Source organism: Crocodylus porosus, unplaced genomic scaffold (assembly GCF_001723895.1).
Source record: "Crocodylus porosus isolate Cpor-Errol unplaced genomic scaffold, CroPor_comp1, whole genome shotgun sequence".
NCBI classification, from domain to species: domain Eukaryota; kingdom Metazoa; phylum Chordata; order Crocodylia; family Crocodylidae; genus Crocodylus; species Crocodylus porosus.
In genome coordinates this window covers 36,140,172-36,162,818 of record NW_017728950.1, presented here as the reverse complement: position 1 = coordinate 36,162,818, position 22,647 = coordinate 36,140,172, and the positions used below count along the sequence as shown (strand labels likewise).

At 42.0% G+C, this 22,647-nt stretch overlaps 1 long non-coding RNA gene across 1 annotated transcript in view; it reads right to left on the bottom strand.

Annotated features, from left to right (window-relative positions):
* Positions 1 to 9,789: 9,789 nt before the first annotated feature.
* Positions 9,790 to 22,647, bottom strand: part of LOC109323748 — an 89,664-nt gene continuing 76,806 nt past the window's right edge. Inside the window, exon 4 of the long non-coding RNA XR_002104740.1 lies at positions 9,790 to 10,364. This is a non-coding gene — a long non-coding RNA (uncharacterized LOC109323748). The remainder of the gene's footprint in view (positions 10,365 to 22,647) is intronic.

Sequence of the window (22,647 nt, the reverse complement as noted above, 5' to 3'; positions counted from 1 at the left end):
ACAAAGTAGCACAGTTTGGGTGACATTCATGACTACCAAGGAACTAAACCTACTATGCCAGATCCGTTAACTGAAGCTTTTTAAAGAACATCCCATTGCCATCATCTTTCAAAGGAATAGCGTGGACACAAGTACATTGAAGGGCAACCTAGAATGGCAATGGTGTTTTGCAGTCTTTGACCAGTTCCACTTAAATACATTCAGTAAGGGTAAACCCTATTGTATATGCCTCTCAGTGCTAATTGCAAAGTTTAAATGAATTGCTGTTAAGTGAATAAGAGAGTTAAATTCCACCTTTGCACCTTAGTGCATTTCAGGTGCTCATTAGTTTTTTATTTCATTTTTGATTAACAGGTTACAAGCCCAGTGTCAAGTATTTCTTGAGATACAAGACAATATACCAGCAGAACATCACTGGGAATATATGCTGTTGCCTAAAACAAATAACAAGTTCCTAGGACAATCCTGATATCTCTATGAGAACATTCCTTATGCCTGACATCCAATGGTGTGATTAGGGCAGTTGCCCTGGGTGCTGATTTTGAGGAGAAACTGTGCTGGCAGCTGTTGCCATCCCCTGTTTCAATATTGCTAGTAGTGTAATGGCAATGAGAAGTTGCAGCTGGCCTGGGTGGACAGCATTGTCGTTACACCTCTGCTGAGTTCAGTTCATCTGACAGTAAGAAAAATGGTCATGATGAAATCAGAATCATTTTCAATGTCTTCAGAGTATAGGTTAACTGTTTTAGCAGCTCACACAAGTTTGGATTTCCACACTAATCTGGAGTTCTTTTTCATTGACACTGGCATAAATGGGCCCAGAATCAGGCTGTTCAGTAGCACTTCAGAGTATCCATGTGAGTGTTACCTAAGCCTGATTAGTCCAGCTTTACCACTCACAGTGAGTACCTTCTTTTAAGAGCGCTCCAATTGTGGCCATGCTGAGAGGCCAAGCCCTGGAAGGACACCAATATATTCTACTTCATTATTTATGAGTCCTGTTGCCTCAGGAAGGACGACTGTCACTTTATGGAAGGTAGTAGTGTTAAAATTCCTGAATCACAAGAGCTAAGTACAAACAGTTAAAAAGCCTGAGGCAGAATCAATTCCCCCTTTTGCAGGTTAGTCTAAACTGCATAGATTGCAAGTGAACAGACATTCATTTTTGATTCCAGAAAGGCAGCCACATGCCTGCAATGGCCCAGGCCAGATGCCAGGGAGCACTAGATCATGCCTCCCTGCTTGTCTGGAGTAGAGCTTGGGCCAAGGCTATCCCACCCACCCTGTAAGGGGGGAGTTTGTTGGGGAGGTGCAAAGCATCCTGGGATTCTGGAGGACTGAGTTAACTTGACTCTGGAGGGGTTCTGGGACAGAAGTTCAATAAACTGATTTAACTTAAATCAGCTAAGTCTGATATTACATCCATCCAGGTTTATCTTAAACCAGTTTTGGCCATTTTGAAAGCAGTTTATGTGCACTGAACTTCTGTTGTGTTACAGATTTGACCCAGTTTCCAATCACTTATACAAGGTTATGTGTATTTTCTGTTCCTAACCAAGGTGAGCAAGGGAACCAAAGCTTAATGCTGAGCCAGATAGGCTATGGTGACATACAGATTATTTGTGCTCAGAATTATGATTCCATAGCAAATGTTCACATATATAATGTAACTAAAAGTCCAGTCCTTCAAGCAAGCACTTAAGAGGGCACCTTTATTCTCAATAAGCATCTCTGTTGACTTCGGTAGGGCTTATTTAAATTTGAGTTTGTTTAAATAAGACAGGTAAATTCTAATCAAATTTGTGTATGAATGGGCACATCTGCATGTGCACTTTAATGCATAGTAGCCTTTTCTACTGCGCATTAAAGGGACTTGTAAAACGTACTAATATGTTAATGTTCAGTAGAATAGGCTATTGAACATTAAGTGTCACTAAAAAAGTATGTGCTTGCACTAGTGTGCATGCCTATACACAAGCAGGGAAGCTACTCTATATGCTGTAATTCCAGCACATCAAAGCAGACTTGATTAATTGAGGCTTCTGGAGTGTTGCAATTACCGCACTTTAGCAGCCTCTCATGTCATATGTATCAGCATTCCCATGCTTCAAAATGGTGGTGGGGGTGCTGTATCTAAAACTCATTGAATGAGCCACCACCATTTTGAAGCATGGGGATGCTGATACATGAGATGCTCCAGGCGCTTTAATAAAGGGTGTATATATATATATACACTGAATTACAGACAGGCAGTCACAGTTCCCAAAATTAGGGTTAATATTTACAAGCTATCCTGCTCCTATACTCTATATACCCTGTTGTCACAAATTCCATTATATTTGGGGGGTTTGAAGCATGTCATAATTGTTTTATTGTACTGTATGGAAAGTGCGGTCTCATTGGAAAGCTCATGTTAAACTGAATGCATTTATGCTATTGCTATCAGTGAATGGATTGTCGTGCTGACTATGTATACCTTTATGGTTTGGGATATGGTTTGGTCAGAGAATTCAGGGAGTAGGTGAAACTGCTAATTGTCCCTTGCCATTGTGTTCTAGGGCCAAGCCAACTGTTAATCACAATAGCAGATAGAAAGGGCCACTGGTAGCAAGGGCACCCCTTGGGCATTGTCTACCTGTGGTAAAGAAATCCATTCTGCTATAGGGAAGTATCTAAGAGTAATGGCCCATCAGCCCAGAGAAATGCTAAGTAGCCAAGGAGCCCAGAACTTTCTGGTGACTCATGAGCACTAGAATAATGGCAATGAGGAGGCTGGCCTTGGAGACTTTTTAAGGTCTGTCTAGGATAGTATGAGTGTGTTTGAAGCAGGCTCTGGGAGCTCAGTGACCACAGTTACCAGGATTGGTAGAATCAGCAGAAAGGTCGATCTCCGTGAATTCTGGCAAGGACTGTCATGGAAGGCTAGGGGGAACCAGATGGGAGATCAAGAATCTGTACTTATTTTACTTCTCTGTCTCCAAACCCATGTTTTGTTGGCATGACTCATCTTTTGTGTAATAAACCCTTTTGTTGTTTGTCTCCTTGCTGACTGCCTGGGAAAGGAGTGACTTCTGGGCAGGTGACAATCCAACCTAACTCTCTCTCTATGCAGAGGGGGATCCAAAATTTGCGTAGCCACCTGGGGCTGGCTGGGAACTGGCAGCTGCAGACTCTGGGCTAAGGGTAACTGTGGAATTGAGGTTTGCTGGGTTAGGCAGCTGTCGTCGGGCAACTTCAACCTGCTCCTTGGGACAAGTGGCAGCAAAATGGGGAAAAACTTGGGGCTCTAGGGTCATTTGGAGATGGATTTGTGACATTTATCCTGTGGCATAGCTTTTCATTTTTATTTTTTTAAATACTTTTGCCATTGTATTTAATCCATCATCTGATAAAGGCTAGATTCCAGTTAAAAGGGGCATAGTTCAGCAGAAGCCAGATTCCCCTTTTTGTACTTCTGCAAAAGGAAGAGCCAGAATCCCAGTAATGATGTTCCCTGAAAGTACATGGGATTTATAATGTTGTCAGCAGGGCTAAATGTCCCTCACTCAAAGGGAGCGTGGCTGGCTAGGGTATAAGCTTCTCCCGCATCAGCTTGCAATACAGAGCTGATGCTGAGGAGCGGGCCTTCTATTCCTTGAAAAGGGCCTTTCTTCACTGTGCTCCCCACAAAGCTTTCTGCCTGCTTGTGTTTTCTGTAAGCAGAATTCTTCTGGGAATTCCCAGCGGTACAGTCTCTCCCTCAACCCCTCTGCGGCTACAATGCAGCCCTATGTGTTAGTAATCATTAGAGCTATGTGCCTAGCAAATGTATTCAATGATACAAGTTCATAGCCTACAGAATTCTCAGTGGCTGCACAAATTCTCCTTTCTCTCTTTCTTACCCCTTCCCCTTAAAAAATAAGATATCCATCTCTGTATATTGGTAATGGTGAGGTACCTATCTTTCTTGGCTCAGCTGTTTCATCTTTCCAGAGGAAAAGCAACCACCCAATTATACACACCCATAAATTAACTTGACAACCCACATACTGGAACTGCCACGCTTCCCTGAGCTGTTTAAATTGTTCATGAGTTCTGAGTCCCTGCAAAGTAGAGACTGGGAAGGAGCATTACAAGTCCCTGTGGAAACTGTTTCTTCTTTATTTTTCAGACTTATCAACAACATATTCTGTGAGGCGATAGTTATGAGCCTCCCTCCCTCAGTGGAGATATTATGTTAAAGAAGCCTCCTGTGCTCCCTCATATAAACATATGCTTAGTAAGAAGGTTGGGTTCACTAGTGACTCATTTATCATACTCTGCAAAAATAAAAACCCCAACAAAAAACAACCCCCCCTGCTGGATATGCAGGTTTGGAGGCTGTCGAAGTTTGCAAACTAAAATATGGAGGGGGGTTTCCCCCCTCCTCTTCCAGTCCCCCCTCCCCTTCAGCTTATAAGAAGAGGTAATTGAGGAAAAACTGGAACCACAGTAATTTACATATATTTGTAATTATTGGTGAAATAATCCAAGGTTAAATTTCAGAAAAAACAGATCTGGCTGCCTATAACTTGATGCAAGCAGGCCTGTCCTATATATCTTTCCCCTTTCAACTCTCTACCCCTGAAAAACCAGAATAACCTGAAACATTTCAGAGTCACATTAAATGTACGGTTGGTTCCCAATTTCATATGGTTTACATCTTGTGTATATTGATACCCCAGTTTGTGGAACCTTTGAACGTCTATCCTCTTGTGACTGTTATTTCAGAAAGGCTACATGCTTAAAAATGGTGTGGGGTGCCCCTGATGATCCTATGGCTCCAAAAGGTCTGTTGGGGGAAACCAGCTAGTGCTGAGAGCAGATTATGTGATCTCCTTTAGTTAGCCAACTGCAGACTACTTTATTGAAGATGCTTTGAGAGAAACCACTATTATACAGGGCCTTGGGGCATTTTCATATTCCAAAGATTTAATTCACTAGTAACCAGCCCCCCGTACACCTGGGCTGGTGCAGTCCCCTAATTTAGAAAGGCAATCCTGCTATTTGCAGCTAGTGCTGCTTAACTCTGCTGCACTGATGTAAATTGTAGCTTGCAGCACTTTACCTCATATAAGCTCAGGGCTTACATCAGCTCTATTGATGGCTGAAATCAGGACAAATCCTCAGTGTATGAAGTGGTCTTAGTCATCCTATAAAAGGCTATATTATTTAAAATGCCCAGGACCATATGAAATTGGAGGACAGAGCTAAATTCATTCTGTGCTCTGCAAGGCACAATCAAGCTCAGTCTTTCACTTGGATTTACAGACGTGGCTAAGATTCTCAGAAGTTTACAAAGGATTTTGTTTGTTCAGCTGGGCTTGCTTCCTATACAGAGATAACCCTTGCAATTCTCGCTTACCCAGTAAACAAACAGGAACTGCTGCAGTCAAACCTCACACTGCAGAATGTTTCTTTATATAATAACTTTTTTCTTGGATAGAGCCATGCATAAACATTCAAAGCCAGATTGAAATTCTGTTGTTCTGAAAGGCTTGAAGACCTTAATAAGGCAGTATCCTTCTGTAACAGGTCGCCCTCCCCGGCACCATCTTTCTGGTTATCTGCACCTTACGTGGGGTGCCCTTGGAGCCTGCTTTGTAATTATTTGGTCCCGTCCTAATCTCATCTGCCACGTCTTGATGGAAAATTATTTTTATGTGAGTGGGAGACTGCCTATTATATTGGGTATGTTGGGGTCTCTCTTATTATGGCTTGACCCCTTTTTTCTCTGGTTGGGCCTCCCCGTCTGAACCCACTACACTGGGTTTGACTCTGAGACTCTAGCTTTTAGCTTTTTTTTTCCTTCTAGTGCCTGGAGGCTCGTGGCCCCCTCTCCTGCAACCTTCTTACTAAGGATATGTTTCTATGAGGGAGTATAGGATGCTTCTTTAACATAATGGCTCCACTGAGGGAGGGAGGCAAGTGGTACACTGGAAAGTGCTAAAGTTTCTTTAAAAGATCCACTACCCAACAGTGAACCTTTTTGTAACCTATTAAAGGTAAATACAATTATTTTATACACCGTATATTCCTTTATTATTCATATTCAAATCCCTAACCCCATTTTTCCCATAAATTTTTTGTCTTAACAACCACAGTTTTGCCTACAATGGGAACTTGCAGGAACCTAACCCCTGCAGTTGGCGAGGGAAATCTGCATTGACAAAAGGATACACTTCTGTAGCATCTGATGCTGATATGTCTCTGTAGGCAAACCAAAACATATATTTCTGCAATTGGAGCAGATACTGACAAAATAACACGGCACATTTCCTTCTGCTTGGGTAGAATTTAGATTCTTTATGGTGTTCACAGTGTAAGCTGTAGAATCAAGAACCTGGCTTGAAATCCATTGTATTGCAGTTCTTACTACATTTATAATACCACAACTTACATAGTTAATCTCATACTGATCCTAGACCTAAATAATAATGATCTTAAAATGTGTTCTTGGTATTTCAGCAATTTTGTTCCAAGTTGACTACCACTGTCTTGGCAAAGAACTGAGATTTCTTCCAATTTAGGAAGAATAAGGTCCCAAATATAACAACAATCCTACTGACTTCATTCATGAGTAAGTTGTGATACATGGTTTGTAAAGCAAACAGGAAGCTTAAATTTTGAACATGCCCCCCCCTTTTTTTCTTAACAATGCCAACATAGTAAAACGTATTTAATGCAGCACTCTCTTTATTTAGCACTACACCTGGGAGTCAGAAAAAAAATGCATTTTATCAGGAGGAAGGTTGCAAGTAGGATCTGAAACATTTTCGTTTGGAACCTAACTGATGCCTGAGGTAAAACTGCACAATGTTAAAGCAACGATAATTGGCTCCTCCTGGCTTTCCCCATTGAAAGAAATTGAAATTCAATTGACTTTCAGTGGGGATAGTTGCAGAGTGGCAATTGTCATTGCTGTGACATTGTGTATTCCTATATCAGGAAGCTCTCAGAAGCCAAGTGAAAATATTGTTGTAAATTAGAATATGATCTAAGAATGCATTTAATGGAGGGAGGGCAGCATATGTAATGAATACTATATGATATATAGTAAGGTTATGCTGAATAGCATTGTTCAGCCAGTGAACACTGAATATAAAGACCAAAAGTATACTGCATAGCCAGACATGATAATATTAAATGATAGCTTCCTGTTTACAAGGTAATAACAGCATCCCAAGCTAAGTCAGAGGTAGAGGCATTTATTAGTCCAGAAAATGGATATTAAAATAAAATTTTGAGGCTTCTTTTGGTTTACATGTCCAGGGCTGACTTTATATGCTAAATAGTCCATTAGCCCAGGTTATACAGGGTGCATCTACACATGCAATTCATGCAAAGCTATTAATACAACTCCAGGGCAGTCTGAGCTGGAGTAAATTACTCTTCGGCACAGCATCTACACGTGCACCAGGGACAGCAGCAATTTTAGCCATGGTAGAACAGGCCCAGGGTGGCAGGGGACCCAGGGGGTCAGTCCCAGGTTCTGAAGTGGTAGTGTCAGGCAGCACAGGGGCTGGCTGGGGCACAAGGGTGCTGAAAGTGCAGAGCTATGTGGTTATGTGGCAGATAAGAGTCTGGCCCCCAGCTAGCTGGACTTGCAGGCACAATTTATGCCCACAGTTAGCATTTACATGTGTGTTTAATCTTAGTAAATTACCCTGGTGTAACATAGTATGTCTATCTTACTGTGGTGTTAATTAGTTTACTGTGGCCTAATACTATCACAAATGTAGAAAGTGATACTTTACTCCACCTCTTATTAGTGTACTCTGCTGTTACATGCATGTGTAAACACAGACATAGTTTACCAAGTTATCACTGAGCAGCATGGTGATGGTGTTATACAAAAATAAGATCTGCATTTTGCTACTGATCCCTACTTGGTTAATTAGTCACTCCTCAGAGAAATCCTGATTAAACCTAGTGTTTTTGAAACTTCTTCTTGCTGTTGCTGCTCCTTGCCCCATAACCAATTTTTTTTAACCCCCCTCCATTAAAAATAATTCCTCATATGAGAACTGTATTTCCTTTTCACATAAATAGCTAGCTTATAGAGCCATTATTTTGCAATGTATCAATACCTTGAAGTGGTTTACAAGTTAAATACAAAACAGATCATAGAAATTAGAAACAAAGGAAATTGTGTCAAAAGAAATGGAGGATTCAAGCAAAACCATATGAATTCTGTTATATTGTGATTTAATAATTATAATCATATTGGAGTGAGGAAAACAGTTTATTGTGAGTATGTGGATAGAGCAATCAGAGAAGGATAGTTGGAAAGAATACTTGGGGTGCCATATTTTTGGTTATTGAGTATTAAACTCTACAGTTATTATTCAAGTCAGAAATTCCAGCTGGTAAGAATGTGCTTTTTTGGGACAACTTAGTTGTAAAGTTTTGTTGTAAAATTAGGCAGAGAAGGATGCAATTAGCCTCACAGCATAAATAGCATGTAGTACCATGTAAAGAAGATGGACAGAAGGTAACTCAGAGTTTGAAAACTCCATCTCCTATGAAAATAGGACCCTATTCCAGAAGGATGGTATTAATTTCTGAATGATCTAGTTTTTATGGTAGCAAACACAAGCTCCCAAAGTAGACCTTGAACTGATGCAGTGATGTCTTCCAGAGCCTGGAAACAGCCTTAGTGTCTCTTTCACTGTTCAAAGATATATTAAAATGTAACACAATTAACTGTGAAATGTCTCTTTTGTTTTGACTGTCAGAGGCATAACATATAAGGTTTACACTATAGCCCAACATTTCCCAAGCCTTGTGAGCACTTTCATGCTGTCTTACCTACTGCAACTACTCCTATCACCACTGAAAGCTGTCAATAGTAGGGAATTTGGCCAAGAAAGAAGCGTCTTCTATAGGGAGGGTGAGTGTGTGTGAGAGGGTCTCTACATTTGACTGCTACTGCCACACTAAGTCTGGTAGTCCCTCTGAGTTGGCACCCAGAACTGGGCTCTGTTACCCATACATAGTTAAGCTACTGTTCACTGTAGGGGACTGAACTACATTACTCCTGAAATCTTTTCCAGCCACTATTATATTCAATTATTATATTCAAATATTCTAAAATATGAAATATACAGGTCCCTGCCACAAAAAGCTTACAGTGAAAGAAGCTAATCTTCCCAACTCTGCTTGCAATAACCTTCCTTGTAAGTAAAAGGATTTTCAAGACTGAGGTTTAGGAGACTGATCTAGAGGTTTTTGAAGTCCAAGGAGAATAGGAGAAAAGCAAAGAGTATAGGGGAAGATGCTGAGAACCCAGGAGATATGTAGGGTTTTTTTTCCTTAAATCTAGTAAGTGGAGCTCTTAACAATATTGTGCAGAGACATAACAGGGCATCTTTGTGGTCAAGGCAGCTGCAGGGCATGGAACAGTGGCAGATCTTGGCTGCCAGCAGTGAAGATGTCGCGCGCGCGCGCGCGCGCACACACACACACACACACACACACACACACACACACACACACACACACACACACACACACGGGCTGCTGACCCTGCCTTCCCCTTTTTAGTTATGTTACTGACATTGTGTACTGCATGTTAATTCTCACAAACACTGAGCGGGGTCCCCCTTAAATTGCAGGGAGTGTTGTCTTTGTGCATGGCAGCCCCCACATTTTCACCATACTTGGAAGCCTTGTTTCCCAGGATGTGAAGTGCTGAATAACTGTTTCCAACCATGCTATCATGTATGCCCATATTATATTTTTAAAATGCATTCTGTTTTCTCCCACAAGGACAGGTAACATCTCTTTCTCTAGTGCTCCATTCCATAAGATGCTGAGCCTGACTTTCCACTGCTCTGTCTCCTGGAACTGTTTATTGCAATGTAAAATGGACACTGTTCTACATTCCATTTGCACTAGTAGAAATAATTATACAACATGCAGTACAATCAGTGGAGAGCTTGGTCTGCTATTATCAGCCAAAGGCTGTTCAAGAAAGTGTTGTAGAGCTAACAAAGGCATAATAATACCTTACGGTTTGGACCAGAAGGAGCCTATATGGCTTCTTATGTATATTCTCACATAGTTGGTGTAAGCAGTACAAAGTGCTTATTGAATATCTTGGGAAGAAAAAAATAAGAAGACTGAACAATCGATTTGGATCAAGTTTTCAACCTATTACAAATGTCAAGAGATTTTAAACTGAAAGAAGTAAAGATGAACAGCTACCAGGCATGGGCAGAAAGAGGGAATAATGTCAGAGTTCTTTTCCTGGTTTTTGGGTATGATTCTAAGTGCCATTCAGTCGGGAGCATGCCATTGTATTCTCTCTCTTTTCTCACTTGCCACAGACCACTCAGAGGGATCTGAACAAAAAGGAGAGAAAAGAGCTGAATATTATTTGCCAAATAAGGTATTATATATATCATGCATTGTAAAGCCAGTCAATAATATCCATTCAGTATTTTATTCTTCAGGAAGTACATTATTCATCCAACATATTGTCCAGGGAATAACTGTGCCCAATTATTGACAAGCAGGGAAGGAATGCTTTCCCCACACCATGATATGGCAGCACTGTCTTGTATAATGTGCTGGAATTTTAGTATATCTATATCCATTGGGATAGAATATTTACCCTTGTGGATCATATCAGTAGTCCAAGTAATTTGCTATGGTTCCAGCAGTGACTAATAGTGTATTTTGAGAAGTTGCAAAAAAACTTTACAGAAAGTGATTATGCAATAACATGGCTCCAGGGAAAGTTTCTTCAGTGTGACCTTTGTTTTTAGCTTCAGGTTAAAGCAGAAGTATGCAGGTTCCTTTTTGCCTTTAATTCTAATATAACTCTGGATGTTTTCATTGTCCTTACAAGCATTTCAACCACATTTGAGTCTTGCTAAGCCCTTGGCCTTAGTGATGCCTTGTGCTGATCATTAAACAACAACAAGAAAACAGCACGCTGTTCAGGCCCCATCACCATCACTTTAATGTTTTAATTATTGTTCTCATCACTCTGATATATAGTCTATGTTTTTTCACCCTTTGTGAGGAAACCTTAAAATGGTGGTTAATATCGACACTTTTGGCGATTATGTTCATCTATTGATGAACAAGTTCACTGTGTGAAGTATTTTGTTCAGAGAGTTTTCTAGCTTGCATTTCCTTGCTGCTCAGGTCAACCTTCAATTGGTATATTCTTTGGAATGAGCTTGAAGTGTTTGTTCTATATTTTATATTGAGCTTGGTCTCCTGTCTGTTGCTGACAAATGACTTGTTAACATATTGTTTCTGAAGCACAATTTGCATTTCTGTGAACCAGGGATTAGGCATTGTGTGTAGATTAGGAATAATTTATGTCTAATTAATAATGGATGTTTTTTTCTCTCCTGCCTGAGATTTTGTTTTGCATAATATGAGAAGAACGGAGTACTCCCTGGTGATGACAAGAGAGAGCATTTCTCAAGAGCAAATAACACAAAAACATTTAAATCAGCAGCAATTGGTGTTTTAACTGCTTGTGTGCTGACCGGTATCTTGGTTCTGAAGAGCTAGTCTATACTTCTTGGAAGGCTTGAACATTTCTGGGCATTGGTCTCCCCTGTCTTTAGTTCACTTGAATTGGTCTTCCACTGAAAGCAGGGCTTTTACCTTCTGCTATTTGTGAAGTTGCTGATCTTAGGAAAAGCACTAGGGTTGTATGAAATGGGCCATATTCAATTCAAATTTGGATTTGGCCTGATTCAATTAGCTGATTCAGATCAATGCCCCCAATTTGATTCAGCTGAATCCAAATCTGAAGATTTGATGCTGATTTGGAGAATCAATGATTTGGACATATCCACAGCTTTAAATATTTTTTCTGCATTTGAAGTACCAGGTGTGGCTCGTGAATGCTAAGATGCTGGGGTGGATAGAGCATCCCACAGGAGCATGAGGGGGGGCCCCCCACATGCTCAACAGTGAACCTGGAAGTGGGCCAGAAGCACTTCTGGTCTGCTTCCACGTCCACTGCTGAATGCACTGGGGGGCTTCCCCATGCCCCCTAGCTCGGCAGCCAGCCACGGAGGCACCCTGGATGCCCCCCCAGACCCAGACCAATTGCCAAGCTGTGGGGGGGGTATGGAAGGGGAGGGCCCATGCGCGCCCTGGCAGAGTCAGAAGTGCTTCTGGTCCACTTCCGGGTCTGCTGCCAAGTGCTCTGGGGACTCCCTCATGCTCCTGTGGGATGCTTCATCCCCCCCAGCATCTCAGCATTCAAGAGTTGCCTGGTATCTTGAGGTATGTAGAAAAAACATTTAAAGCTGTGTCTATGTCCGAATGGTTGAATCTTACCAAATTTCTCTGAATTGATTCAGAGGGTTCAATTTGATTCGGAGAGATTAAAGGGTCTCCTGATTCGCTTTGAATTCAGAGAGTTGGCCACTGAATTGGGCCAAATCTCTGCCAAATCAGATCAGTGACCGAAGGGTCACACAGCCCTAAAAAGCACACAGGCAGATGAACATACTTTATTTAGCTATTATTTATGGTACATGCATTTTTTTTCTCACTTGTTAATAATAGTGTGCCTACAATATAATATATGCTATAATGAGAACGTACTGTAAGCATTCCTTACAACCACTTCATTTTCCTATCAGTTTACATTATTTTTATATATATAAATTATATAGTAAAGATAGAATTATACAATAATAGGAACCTTGGTTACATTAGTTTTTCAATACTTTGTGTATGATTTGCAGAACTGTTTGACTATTTTATAGCTTTAGAAAAGAAATTGTTTTTAACTGTTAGTGCTTATAGAATATGTATTCTGCTTCACTGTGAGGGGAGAAGGAAATTCCCTGCTATACAGCATTTCAGTCATTTAGCCGCAAACTTTAGGAATAGCTGGAGAGGAACCAAGAACAAACAATAGATGATTTAGAACTCTCAAAATGAATGTTCATTCTCTCCTTCATTAAAAAAGAAATTGATTATGAAGTTGATTAATAAAGAGAACTGTTTTTGCAGAGTTATGATGTTATAAGGAAGAGAGCTATTATTTGGATGAGGTAATTATCCTCGATTACAAGAACAGCAACACTGGTACCTCTAGCTCAGTATCCTGTCTTTGACAGTAGTAAGTAGCTTATGCTTTTTGTAGGAAGAGTGTAAGAAACAAAGCATGTATACATACAGGGAATCATCCCTCGTCATACCTTTGCTATGTTCCAATTGCCAGGTTTAAAAACACCTCATGGACTATCCTGCATAAATTTGTGTAATCCTTTTGGAAATGCAATGATACTATTGGCTTCTACAACATTTTGTGACAGTGAGTTCTGCCTGTCACTTCTGTCCATCCCTTTCACCTGTATAAATGTGCAATTAAAGTGATGGGCAACCTCAATTCTAACACAAAACTAATTCCACTGGGTTTCTTTTGCTTGACCAGTTCTAGTACTGAGGCAAAGTAAAACCTGATTGGCTAGAGAACCCAAGCTGGTCTGCTCAATCACTGGCTAAATGCCATAACTTCCCCCTTAAATTTTGACACATTCTCACCTGATGCATATTACTTTGTAGAGTGAATCTTGTTGCATTAAGGTGTTGTTGACCTCAACTCTAATCCTCTTTTTTTTAAACCAAATATTGATTACTATTGCAGGAATGCTCTGAAAAGAAGATGACTGTGAATGCAGGGAACATCAATTGTTGTGAGAACAGTTCATGCCCTAGCAACATGCAAGTGTTGGGAAAAACACTGCCAGAAAATCTGGTATCTCAGATCTTCCAAGGACGTAGCAGGAGCAGAATGGGACTCAGTGACCCTTTATAATATGGCAGAGTTACCCGGTTGTTTCAAGGACTACATAGTGGACTGAAATTACTAAGTTCCTCTAACAGAGGTGTGAGATAGGTACAAGCAACACAACAAGAGTTGCTTGTACCAATATAAATAGTTAATAGATAAGGTGTCAGCAATGGTGCTCAAGGACATGTATGTAGCCTGGTTCCTGTGTTACAGAGGTTCAGTAAAAAAATGCTTGTGCACCACTAAAGAAAATGTTTCCTCTAGCAGCTGTTTATATCACTTCATAACATAGAGGTGCTTTATTTGTTTGAAAATCCTCTTCTAGTAACTCACCCTTCCCCTTTAGTGTGTGGTGCTGCTCAGGGTTGCTTTGGGATATAAACTATTCTTCTGAAACAGTGCTTTAATCAATAAGAAAAAAACATAGGTTTTACTTGTTTTATTGCATATTTTGCCTACCTCTTTTCTTTTTTAAAATGTAAAATCTATATAATATGCTCCATAAAAGAGCATGACTTATTAATGTCTGAAACCAGAACAAAGTGAAAGATACATTTTTACTTCAGTAGCATCCTCTGATATAGATATAAAATGGGCACACAGAGTATAATGTGTATCTATTTCAGTAGCAGTGAATTCCAGTCAGTAAAAGTAAATGCATATAAATATCCACCTTCTCATCTCCAGTGCTCCCTTAGGAAGGATCTTTTTTTTTTTTTTTTTTAAATGACTGATTTAGTAGTGATGAAAACTAGTGGATTGAAAGCCCTTAGTGTCCTGTACATTTTCCACAGAAGAGATACAGAATAGGTAGCAGCAGTGTTCCCATTGCGTTTCGTCTGGACTGGGGGTACTAGCTGCAGGGGTGAGGAATTGCTCACTCTTTGCACATAATGGGCGTGTCTACACATGATGAGTAATGTGACACAATAAACTTCAGTGCAGATTGCACCAGAGTTTATTGCTCTTGTAGCACTGTTCCTGCTCCTGTAGCACTGCTCCTGTAGATGGGTGATGCTTTTCTGTGGAGCTAATTAGGCAACTCTGCAGTAAACATCTTGTGTCGATGCACCCAGTCAGTACTAAATTTGGTCTAAAGGCTGTTGCCCAAGGTTTTGATGACTCCCTGTCTAGTGAGGGTCTTGGTCTGTCACCTGTTACATCTGAAGATTCCTAGACTTTTAACATTGTTAAAATACCTGCAAGTTAGGGAAGTGCTGATATCCCTCTTTTAGGTGAATGTCTGATGCAGACAGATATTAAAGGTGCATCCCTACCACATTCTCAGTTTGTCCTCTGGGGCATTTCCCATCATATGTTCTTGCGAGTAATCACAGGACCATTGTATTGGTATAGTTACACGGACAAAGAATTGATCTAAAATTCTTAGAGAATTATCTGTGGAATAGAAAAGGTATTGTTTTCTGCACTATTTTTCTAAAGCTTCCTTCAGTCTCCTTCTGTTATGTTTCCATTTCCTTTTCTAATGTGGGAGTGATCTGTTCCTCTGGTGGCTGTATGTGTACGTGTCTTTCTCTGCTGCTGCCTAATGTAACATGAGTGCTTGTAACTCCCACCCAGAGCCTTCCTTTCTCCCAAGCTATAACAGGAATCAGAAAGTAATGAACAGAATTACTACACCATCCTGGAAATCTTTTCTCAAGAAATATCTCATGAGACTTTGGATACAAGGGTTTTTTGTTGTTATTGGTGCTTGTTTTGCTGCATTACAAATATAATGGGAATAAACTTCTTTGGTATCCTAGCCAAACTCACTAAAGCCCAAATGCACAAGAAAAGCTGGCTGGCTCTAACAAGTGGCTTAAAACAAAAACATTTCCTCATTTTTCCTTCAGACTACAAAGCATCAGCACAGCTGCTGTGTAGCTGTTTGCAGGTCATTGTGGTTGGATTAGCCTCAATGCCTTCTATGTCCATTCTTTCTGCTCCATGGAGGGAGAATGTGGCTTGCTTCCAATTCACCTCTGCCCGCTGGTGATCAGAATGATAGAATTAAGCTCTGAGACACAGAGAGGATACACCTTTCCTTCCTGTGGACTGTCCCAGTCATAGTCACCTCCTTTGAATTGGAACCTCAATAGCTAATAGTCCATCAAAAGGTAGTAGAGCAGGGCCCATAAATTCAGATGTGTATGAAATTGGGAGAGAGGGTAACTCTGCTTGGACTTTCAGAGTTTCTAACTGAGGGAAATCTGAAGAGGTTTTTTTTATTATTACTATTTGATTTAAGAATTGTTTGCAGAGAAGGGATGAGCAGACTCAGACAAAGATAGAGAAATTATCTGACACTTTTTAGATGCGTAGCAAATGCCTGAACCTTGGTTAGATAACAGTAATTCTCTGTCCCTTCAAAGATCACCTCTTCTGTAATGCATAAAATAAACTGAAGCCTGATAGTGACCAGGCAGGGGGAGAGCCATAATCTTCTACCAACGTCCCAACTATTATATGCATTTGTTGTACTGTCTGCCCCAATACAACGTCAATGTATTTGTTGCATTGTTTGTTCCTTTCATCTGTGAGATTTTTTCCTTTTACACTCTAAGCTCCTTACAGAAGGTATTTTCATGTATTATGTTTCTACAGCATCTATCACAATAAGACCTAATCTGATCGTGGCATTTAGGTGTTACCACAATATCAATAAATACATTAGTAAAATATGATGGAAGGGGTAGCATGGAGTTTAAGTGAAGTTATTGTTGTCAGTATAGAGCTGAACAGAGAATAGTAAATCTGTTGCTTGGAGCATTTCAAGATTGCAAAAGGTAGTTTCATCCTGAGAATGAATGAAAAGCTAAAGTCTTTAAATTCTTCATGAAATGGAATAGAGCCTGGGATCCTAGGAGATGAACTGGTAGGAAACTGTGTAGACTTACATGATAGATAGTACTGTCAGTTTCCTAGCTCTGTAATAATACACAAATAACATGCTTTAATTGTTTTAATTTTAATGTTTAGTAGTTTTTAACAGAAAACAATCATTATACAAGAATCAAGTAAGAGAAATGTGTCAAACTCAAGGTAACAGGAACATATTGAATAGCATAAAAACAAAACCAGCAAATATGTTGACAAAATATCAATTCACAGTCAATCAAATATAAGGTGTAGATGAAATGCTCATGACATTTAAAATTTTTAAGAGTCAGTCTGCTTTAAAGGACACTAGACTGACTGACTCAGTAGCATCTTTATTAGAGAACAATAACAACTGAAGTCAAGGTGCATCCTATAAGCTTGAAAAATGGCAAAATATTGTTTTTGTTTTCCATTTTTGTTTTCAATATCCAGTATATGGGAATACAGTGTGAATTTTAGATGCAAATGTCTGTGTGTTCTTTAAGTTGATTCAAATTTAAATATATCTATTAAAATAAAAGCCATAGAATTTCTAATAATCTGTTAAAATGATTTTTGTGATAGAGACAAATCAGTCTAATTCTGAAAACTTATTTTGCACTAAATGTTCACTTCTGAAATTTACGAAGTGAATAAAATCTCCTTTTAATCTCATTTCTCATACCCAATTAGTTGAGTTCTTCAGTTTGCTAGATGAGCTCTTAGCAGCCAGTCTCTGCATATATGAAGCAATAACCTCAGGCTTTGTGGAACATTTGTTTTGAGATACTCGTCAAAACCATATTAGAATAAATTTTATTTCTTCAGAAGCTATTGTGCTATTGTATCTGTTTTCACAGACAGCAGAGAGGAACAGAAGCTAATTCTGGATACCCTTTCAGTGCCTCCGACTCATTTTGATCTTTACAGAATGGCTAATACACACAAGTTCTAGGGCTTCTTTATCCTGCAATTTCCAAAGTTGGCTGAGGGCAGTCAACCTCAAGGCTTTCCTTGTGGAAATATTTTTACCAGACAGTAGATTTATATTCTTAACCCACCACTTAATCAGCAAAAAGTAAAGTTCACACATAAGAAAATATCCTGACCCATCCCTAAATTAAATTATAGGTTCTTGTGTTATCCTTTCTTACCAGTTTGTAAGGCTAGAACTGGGACTCCCTGATATGGAGATGTGTAAAGGGAAACATGAATAGGAAGGTTTCTGGCACCTTTGAAAAGAGGACAGCTGGACTACAGCTGTCTCTCTTCCTTGAAGGAAAGCTAGTTCTCAATGCCGTATCTGTCTAAGCTGGAGGCTGATGTTTCACTGGGCTTCAAAACTGGCTTATCTTCCATCTTATACAAAATCATCTGGAAATCAACCTCAATTTCTTCCCAACATTAAATAATGTCCAGAATCTGCTCTTAACAGTTTTAGGACTAGATTGGATTCAGTTCTGTAAGAGGTCTGTTTCCAGCCCCAGGTAGGAAGTTGACCAAACAGCTAGAAATAATATGCAGATAGGTTGCCTGTGGCTTGTTCTGTGCTGCCTAATAACTAAGTCTAATAATGCTTTTGTTCTGTGTAGAAATTGCTCGTTTTATATATTAAAACAAGAGAATGAAACACGTTTAGGGCTGAAGAGAGGGATTTCCTGGTGTGGCATTTTTTTGCCAGTAAATAGGAAATAATGTCCCTCTGTTGCAAATTTTCAGGCAAATAATTATTTGTAGCTTAAAGTTATGAAACGTTGGGGATGTGAGCATTTTCTTAGTCAAGCTCTGGATAGTCAAGACACACAATGAAAAAGCTACCACTACGAGTTACAGCAGTCTCAGTCTTTTTTTCTTTTACCATATTTTACTTGAATATAAGACAAGGTTTTCTTACCCAATCAGCCTGGGAAAAAAGCTCCTCATCTTACATTTGCATACAAGGAAACCTCATTCAATGTATTTTTTTTTACAAATGTTATTAAAAACACACAGAACATCCTACACGTACAAAGCTACACATATTGAGTATCCTTGTTTTACCAAGACTTCATATCACAGTAACAACTACATATCAAGAACACACAACTGCATATTAGGCCTGTGTGAAGTGGCCCCCTCCCCCCTCCTCCAGGACCCACCCTCGCCCCCTACTTACCATCACAGAGTCTGGATCCAGCTCTGTGTGGCAGTGAGCAGGGACTGCCCAAATTGCTGAATTGTCTCCAAAGCTTTTCTGAATCAATTCAGAGGCTTTGAATTGTTTTGAACCCTTTGTGTCTCAGCTCCTGTGTGAGATCCACAGTTGTAAGCCTGCTGCACCCCCATGAGCCTAGGGACCCAGCAGAGACCCCAGTACCCCCGACGAGCCCTGGCCTGCCTGCAGGTAAGCAGGGGCCTGTGGAGGGAGGGAGGGACCTAGACAGCTGGGAGCAGGCTGAGTGAGCCAAGGAGGGTTAATCCTTCCCCCCGGCTCCTACTTCACCTCAGGGAGCCATGCAACCGGAGCCTTGTGAACAGGTCACACAAACAGGTGCATTCCTGGGCCCAGTGTGTGAGTTAGCACAGGAGTTCACACAGGGGGTGGGCAAGAGGGCCTGCGGTCCTGTCTGTGAGTCCCCTGGGACAGATAACCCCAGCCACAGCCAGCCTACTAATGGCATGCCATGGATGGGCATGCGCTGCACCCTGAGGTTCCCCAAGGGGTCTGTGCCCCTCCTCTGGCGCCTCAGAGGCTTCCACCCAGGTGGAGTCCATGGTTCCAAGCTCCATGCAAACAGAGCCTCTAGCTCTCAGCTACAGGGACTGCTTGACACTTCTTTAGGCTCTGAGGCCCGGGAGCATGGCCACCTCCCCTTGTGAGGTCTGTTCCCTACTGGGGTTTCTGGTGAACCAGCTGTGTGCCATCAGGGACTGTGAGCCAGAGATCGACTCCTACTGCCAGGCCCTTCTCCCTTAGGAGGCGGAGCGTCGACCACGGTCACCTTCCAGGACTGGGGAGAACTCGGGGACCTCCCTTGCTGTCCAGCCCAGGGGTTGGACCAAGGTGGTCAAAGGCCCCAAGGCCTGCCACACCAAGGTCTCCTCACCACTGGAGCTTTGCAATGGGTATGAACCTCTTGCACCCCAGCAGAGCCTGCTAAGTTGCCAGCTCCTGCAGGCAACACAGGCTCAACTGTAGCTACCGCTCCTGCTCTCCCTAAGACAAAACACAAAGTTTTTGTCATGGGAGACTCCATCCTGAGGAGGACTGAGGGGGCAATCTGCTGCTCTGACCCCTTAGCCCGGGAAGTCTTGATTCCCAGGAGCCCAGATTCAGGACATTGTGGTGAAGATCCCTGAACTCCTCCAGCCCACTCACCAGTACCCTATGCTTCTTATCCATGTGGGCATGAATGACACGGCTTGGAGTGCTCCCAGCCAGGTCATGAAGTGCTACAAGGATTTGGGAGCGGGGCTTAAGGGGTTGTGGGTGCAGGTATTGTTCTCATCGATCCTCCCAGTCTTGGGCTAGGGGCTGTGCTGTGAGAGGAGGATCCAGGTAGTGAACCAAAGACTGTGGTGCTGGTGTCATAGGGAAGGCTTTAGCTTCCATGACCACAGTCTGCTCTTTGGAGAGAGAGGCAGTGAGCTGCTGGGAAGGGACAGCCTCCGCCTCTCTCTGCTGGGGAGGAGGCTCTTCTCAGCCAGACTGGCTGACCTGCTCCACCAGGCTTTAAACTAAGCCTGCTGGGGGATGGGGGGATTACCGCCACTGCTGGCCTACTGAGAAACCCTTGCAAACCCAGCAGGCCAAGACACTTACCACAGCACTGGAATGAACCATAGGCAAGGCAAGGGCCCCCAAGGGGACACCTGTGTGCCTATACACAAATGCCAGGAGCTTGGGGAACAAACAGGAGGAACTTGTTCTCCTGCTAAATGCAAATAACTATGATGTCACAGGGATAATGGAGACCTGATGGGACTCCACCCATGACTGGGCCACAGGTATAGATAGCTATACCCTGTACAGGAGGAATCGAGTGGACAAAAGGGCTGGGGGTGTAGCACTTTGTGTCAAGGAAAGCTACACATCCCTGCAAGCTGACATTGGCACCAATGGTGGACTTGAGATCCTCTGGGTTAAAATCCATGGAGAACATGGCACAGGGGATACTATGGTAGGAGTCTACTACAGACCCTCTACCCAGGGTCAAGACCTTGACCAGGAGTTTGCCAGGGAATTGGCTGAGGCCACATGCTCCCAGTGTATGGTTGTCATGGGAGACTTTAACTATCCAGACATCTCATGGGAGGAACACTCAGCCAAATCTGAGTGGTCGCAAAGCTTTCTCTCATGCATGGATGACCTCTATCTGATGCAGGAAGTTTACAGGCCAATGAGAGGTAAAGCGCTGCTCAACCTGGTACTGACAACTGGGGACGACCTATTCAGCAACCTAATGTTTGAAGGGAAGCTGGGTGACAGTGACCACAAGCTGATCACCTTCACCATCCACCGTAAAGCTGGCAAGTCAGTCAGTAACACAGAAGTCCTTGACTTCAGGAAAGCTGACTTTGACAAGCTAAGGAGGCTTGTCAGTGAGGCCCTAAAGGGCCACAACCCAAAGGGGAGGCGAGTTCAGAACAAGTGATTGCTCCTCAAGGGAGCAATACTGGATGCGCAAGCAAAATCCTCCGTCGTCTCGGAGGAAAGGCAGCAAAAGCACACAGCAGCCCCCTTGGCTCTCTAGGGAACTAGTGGACCTCCTGAGTCTTAAAAGGAAGACCTACAAAGGATGGAGGACTGGAAACACCACTAAGGAGGAATATTTTACTCCAGTCCAGATCTGCAGAGATCAAACCAGGTAAGCCAAGGCTGCGATGGAACTCCAGCTAGCTACAAATATTAAGGACAATACAAAATCCCTTTTTAGATATGTGGGGAGCCAGAGGAAAAGCAAGGGCAAGACTGGACCACTGCTAAACCAGATGGGACAACTGACAACCAATGCCCAGGAAAAAGCAAACTTGCTAAATGGGTACTTTTGTGTAAGTTTTTCACCAGTCCCATGTGATGCCCCTGCCCACTGTGGGACAGGGAGGCCCAGGTGAGGGAGATTCCTTAAGGATCTCCTGAAGGAACACCTTGATAGGCTGGATACCTTCAAGTCAGCCAGCCCTGACTGTTTATACCCAAGGGTACTCATTTCTTTTATGACCAGATGACCTATCACCTGGTCAAGAGGGGATAGATTGATGTCATATATCTTGACTTCAAAAAAGCCTTCAATCTGGTATCCATTATCACCTCTTGGCAAAACTGGCTAGCTGCGGCCTCAGCCTCACCACAATCAGCTGGTTGGGGAATTGGTTCCACAGTAAGACCCAGAGGGTGGTAGTTGACAGATGTCAATCATCCTGGTGCACTGTGACCAGCAGGGTCCCTCAAGACTCTGTCCTAGGGCCTATACTTTTTAACATCTTCATCAATGATGTAGACATTGGTGTTAGAAACGGACTGGCCAAGTTCACCCATGACACTAAACTCTGGGGTAAAACATACACACCTGAGGACAGGAGGGTGAGCCAGGCAGATCTTGACAGTCTCATGAAACAGGCAGACGAGAACCTGATGGTGTTTAACACTGAAAATGCAAGGTTCTCCACCTTGGGAAGAAAAATCTGCAGCATCCTTATAGGCTCAGCAGTGCTACGCTGGTTAGCACTACAAATGAAAGGGACTTGGGGGTCATGATTTACCACAAGATGAACATGAACCTTCAATGTGATGCTGCAGCTAATAAAGCGAGCAAAATGCTGGCCTGCATCCATAGATGCTTCTCAAGCAAATCCCAGGACATCATTCTCCCATTGTACTTGGCCTTGGTGAGGCCGCAGCTGGAGTACTGCGTCCAGTTTTGGGTTCCACAATTCAAAAAGGATGTGGAGAAGCTTGAGAGAGTCCAAAGGAGAGCCACGTGCATGATCAGAGGTCAGGAAAA